Below are 5,477 nucleotides of genomic sequence, written 5' to 3'. Positions count from 1 at the left end.
ACTAGGAGTAATTGAGAAGGGATGATGTTGAGCCAGCTATGTGGGATGACTTCTCAAGTGCCTTTCTTGTTCACTTATTTCCTCAAGAGTTAAGAAAGTGAATTTAAGACAAGGCAGGATGATTATGAAGTAATATGCCCTGAAGCTTCACTAATTGTTTCGTTATGCTCCAGAGTTGGTGACTAGCATGAGGGATAGGATGAGGAAATTTGCTTCAGGTTTGTCTCGAGACTTAGTGCTGGAGTGCAGGACCACCTTGTTGAACAAGGATATGGATATTTCTCGACTTGTGATGTATACTCAGCAAGTTTAGGAGGAGAAGAAATATGCTGATATAAGAAAGAAGCAAAGTAAGAATTTTTTGTATTCAGACCAGGGTAAAGGTTAGCCAAATAATGGTAGGGATGGCTGACAGTGGTGTAATAAGAAGTGGGGAAATTTTGGTTCCTATTTGACAGCTAGTGATTCATATCCTAAGCCATCTGGTGATCATTACTTTCAAACTGATGGTGGGTTTAAGGGACTAGGTGTTTAATCTTAGGCTAGTGGATCCCAGTTAGCCCCATCATATCCTCCTTGTCGTTTCTGTAGGCAGGCTCATCATGGTTAATGAAAAGAGGGAAGGAATTGGTGTTATAGGTGTGGTCAGCTTGGTCATATGTAGTGGGAGTGTCATTCAGCTAGAGTTGCCACTAGGACTAATAACGTCCCGTCTACGACTTCATCCACTCCTGCACTAAAGGGTGCCATTTCTGACTCTAGCACTGGCTGGAATCATTTGTATGCTCTTCCCAATGTCAGGATTTTGAGGCATCTCCTAATGTCGTCACTGGTACGTTACAACTTTTCTCTTGTGATTTATACTATCTACTTTATCTGATGTCTACTTTTTCTTATATGACCCTATATGTGGTTGTTTATTTTGGTTTTGATCTTGAGTGAATTTCGGACCCCTTTTCTATGTCTACCCCGATGGGTGATTCTGTTGTGACTAAAAGAGTCTATAGGGATTGTATGGTATCTGTTTGTGGTAGGGAAACCTTGGTAGACTAAAAGAGTTGGATATGGCCAATTTTGACATTATCTTGGGGATGGATTAATGCCATTCGTGCCATTCCTCTCTAGATTGTTGGACCCACAAAGTTATTTTCAATTTTCCTAATAAGCCAATTATAGAATGAGTGGGGAGTTCCCTAGTGCCTATGGGAAGGTCCATTTCGTATCTTTGAGCTCGAAAGTTGATTTCCAAGGGGTATCTTTATCATTTAGTTTGGTTCAAGGACTCTAATTTTGAGGGTCTCCTTTTACCATCTGTCCTCATAGTCTGTGAGTTTCTTGAAGTGTTCTCTAATGATCTTCCAAGTGTTCTTCCCAATAGGGAAATAGATTTTGGGATTGATTTTCTCACGGATACCCATCCTATCTCTATCCCTCTTTATAGAATGGCTCCAACTGCATTGAGAACTCAAGGAGAAGTTAAAAGATCTTCTTGATAAGGGTTTTATTCACCCTAGTATGTCTCCATGGGGTTCTCCTGTGCTATTCGTACGAAAGAAGGATGATTCCCTTCGGATGTATATAGATTACCAATAATTAAATAAGGTGAAGGTAAAGAACAAGTATCTTCTTCCTAGGATTAATAACCTATTTGACCAGCTCTAGGGTGCTAGATTCTCTTCCAAGATTGATCTTTCATCGGTTTATCATTAGTTGAAGATTAGGGAGGTGGATATCCCTAAGACTGCTTTTTAAACTCGATATGGTCATTTTGAGTTTTTAGCGATGTCCTTTGGTTTTACTATTGCCCTAGCGACATTTATGAACCTTATGAATTGGGTATTCAAATAGTTTTTGGACTTGTTTGTCATTGTGTTCATTAATGATATTTTGGTGTATTCTAAAAGTTAGGAGGATTATGCAAATCACCTCCGTATAATGTTGTAGACCCTTAAGGATCGACTGTATGCTAAATTTTCTAAGTGCGAGTTCTGGTTGAATACTGTTACTTTTCTAGGTTATGTTGTTACTAGTAAAGGGATCATGGTGGATCCATAGAAGGTAGAGGTGGTGAAGAAGTGGCCTAGACCAATGACTCCAATCGAAATTTGAAGCTTCTTGGGTTTAGTCGGGTATTATAAGAGGTTTATGAAGAGTTTTTTGTCCATTGCTGCTCTATTGACTAGATTGACGTAGAAGAAGGTGAAGTTTTTATGGTCCAATACTTGTGAGGGTAACTTTGAGAAGTTAAAGGATAAGTTGACTTCCACGCTTCTTTTGACCTTGCCTAATGGTGCTGATGGTTTTATGGTGTATTGTGATTCATCCCATATGGGACTGGGATGTGTGTTGATGTAGCATAGTAAGGTTGTATCGTATGCTTCTAGGCAGCTGAAGGTGCACAAAAAGAATTATCTAATACATGACTTGGAATTATTAGCTTTAGTTTTTGCTCTAAATATTTGGCGTCATTATTTGTATAGGTTCATGTTGACATATTCTCAGACCATAAGAGTTTGTAGTATGTGTTCACCCAGAAGGAGCTGAATCTCAAGCAAAAAAGATGGCTTGAGTTACTCAAGGACTACGATATGAGTCTTTATTATCATCCAGGTAAAGCTAACGTTGTTCTTGATACTCTTAGCTGGTTATTTATGGGAAGCCTATCTCATATGGATGAGGATAAATGAGATTTGGTGAAGGATATTCACCAATTGGCTAATTTTGGAGTTCATCTATTTAATTTTGAAGATAGTGGTGTGATTGTGCAAGAGGTGGTGAAGCCATCTTTTAGTGTTGAGGTGAAAAAGAAAGGTTTTGGATCGTGAAGTCATCTTTTAGTGTTGAGGTGAAAAAGAAAGGTTTTGGATCCTATCTTGATGCATATTAAGAATGGTGTGGATCTACAGAGGGTTATGGAATTTGAGATTGGTGGTGATGGTATCTTAAGGTACCAGGGTAGATTGTGTATTCCTGATGTTGATGGGCTATGAGAAAGAATTTTGGTGGAGGTCCATGAGTTGCGGTATACGGTTCATCCTAGTTCAACAAAGATGTACCATGATTTAAAAGAGATCTATTGGTGGAGTAATATGAAGAGAGATGTGGCCAATTTCATGGCTAAGTGCATGGTGTGTTAGCAAGTGAAAATGGATTACTTGAGGCCTGGTGGGTTGTCTCAAGAAATTGAGTTGCCTGTATGAAAATGGGAAGTGATTAATTTGGACTTTGTTACTGGTCTTTCGTGGTCTCATCAGCAGTTTGATTCGATATGGGTCATTGTGGATTGGATGACTAAGTTTGCTAACTTCTTACCTGTGAGGACTAATTACTCGGCTGAGGATTATACGAAGATATTCATTCAGGAGGTTGTCAACTTTCATGGTGCGCCAGTTTGTATTATGTCTGATCAAGGTACTCAGTTCTCATCTTATTTTTGGCATTCTTTTCAGAGAGATTTTGGGAGTAAGGTGAACCTTTGCACCGCTTTTCATCCTCAAATGGATGGTCAAGCAAAGAGGATAATTCAGACATTGGAAGATATGTTAAGGTCTTGTGTGATCAACTTTGGTGGTAGTTGGGTTGATCATTTGCCTCTTATCTAATTTGCGTATAGCAATAGTTATCATTCTAGCATTGGCATGGCTCCATTCAAGGCTTTTTATGGTAGGAGATGTAGGTTTCCTATTCGATGGTTTGAAGTTGGTGAGACTAGATTGTTTGGCTGTGGTTTGGTTTAACAAGCCATGGAGAAGGTTAAGGTGGTTAAGTGTAGGCTTAAGACCTCCCAAAGTCTCCAAAAGTCCTATGCAGATATAAGGCAGAGGGAGTTAGAGTTTGAGGTTGGTGATTGGATGTTTTTGAAGGTATCTCCCATGAAAGGAGCGATGTGGTTTAGGAAGAAGGGAAAGATGTCCCTGTTATGTTGGTCCATATTTGGTTTTGAGGAGAGTGGGTAATGTGACTTATGAGTTGGAATTACCTTGAAGTTTGGGTTCCATTCATCCAGTGTTTCATGTTTCCATGTTGAAGAAGTGCATGGGTGATCCATCTTTGGTTATTCCTATTAAGAGTGTTGGTATTTTGGATTCCTTATCTTATGAGGAAGTTTTGGTTGAAATTTTAGATAGGCAAGTCTATTGATTGAAGACTAAGGATGTGACTTCGATGAAGGTTTTGTGGAGGAACCAAAAGTTCAAAGAGGCTACTTGGGAAACCGAAGAGGACATGAAGTCCAAGTATCCATTCTTGTTCCCCGGCTCGTATAACCGTGCTTGAGGTAAATATTTTCCTTAATATCTTTCTTTCTGCCTTTTTTAAAGGAAAATTGTGGTTGTGTTTTATCTTATGATCGTGCTAATGAATTCCTTGACACATCATTCGAGGATGAATGATCCTAGGGAGGGGGAGAATGTAACACCTCGGATTTTTGGTTCTTGAAAATTTCTTGACCTTCGAGCTCACTACCAAGACTACGACTCTCCCTATAAGTCGTAATGTGTCATTACGGGTCTTAAGACCCCAATTGTGTCATGACCAGTGTGTTAGCCTGGAGTTTCTGTTGTGAATACGACTAGGGGTTATGAGTCATAAAAACTTTATATGATTCATATAGTCTTATAGGGCGACGGGGCCAGATGAGATCCCGATGGAATTTTGGAAGTTCGTTGGAGAGGCTGGTGTAAGGTGGTTGACTGGATTGTTTAATGAAATCTTCAGGACGGCAAAGATGCCCGAGGCGTGGAGGTGGAGTACCATGGTCCCTCTCTATAAGAATAAGGGGGACATTCAGAGTTGCAATAACTATAGGGGGATTAAGTTATTGAGTCACTCTATAAAGATCTGGGAGAGAGTAGTCGAGGTGAGGCTGAGACGGATAGTGTCTATTTCGAAAAACCAGTTCGGATTTATGTCCGGCAGCTCGACGACGGAGGCAATCCACCTAGTGCGGAGGTTGGTGGAGCAGTATAGGGAGAGGAAGAAGGATCTGCACATGGTGTTTATCGACCTGGAGAAGGCATACGACAAAGTCCCCAGGGAGATGCTTTGGAGATGCTTGGAGGTGAGTGGAGTACCCGCTGGCATATACCAGAGTAATTAAGGATATGTATGATGGAGCGAAAACCAGGTGAGGACGGCGGGAGGGGACTCAGAGCATTTCACTGTCCTGACAGGATTGCATCAGGGATCTACTCTTAGTCCCTTTTTGTTTGCGTTGGTGATGGATGTGTTGACGCGGCGCATTCAAGGGGAGATGCCGTGGTGTATGCTTTTTGCAGACGATGTAGTTCTGATAGATGAGACTCGAGGGGGTGTGAATGACAAATTAGAGGTGTGGAGGCAAACTCTTGAGTCTAAAGGGTTCAGGGTAAGCAGAAGCAAGACAGAGTATGTGGAATGCAAGTTTAATGACGTGAGGCGGGAGAATGAGGTAGTAGTGAAGCTGAAAGCACAGGAGGTATGTAAGAGGGATAAGTTCA

The sequence above is a fragment of the Capsicum annuum genome, chromosome 1 (assembly GCF_002878395.1).
Source record: "Capsicum annuum cultivar UCD-10X-F1 chromosome 1, UCD10Xv1.1, whole genome shotgun sequence".
Classification (NCBI taxonomy): Eukaryota; Viridiplantae; Streptophyta; class Magnoliopsida; order Solanales; family Solanaceae; genus Capsicum; species Capsicum annuum.
Note: the sequence above shows the minus strand (reverse complement) of the source record.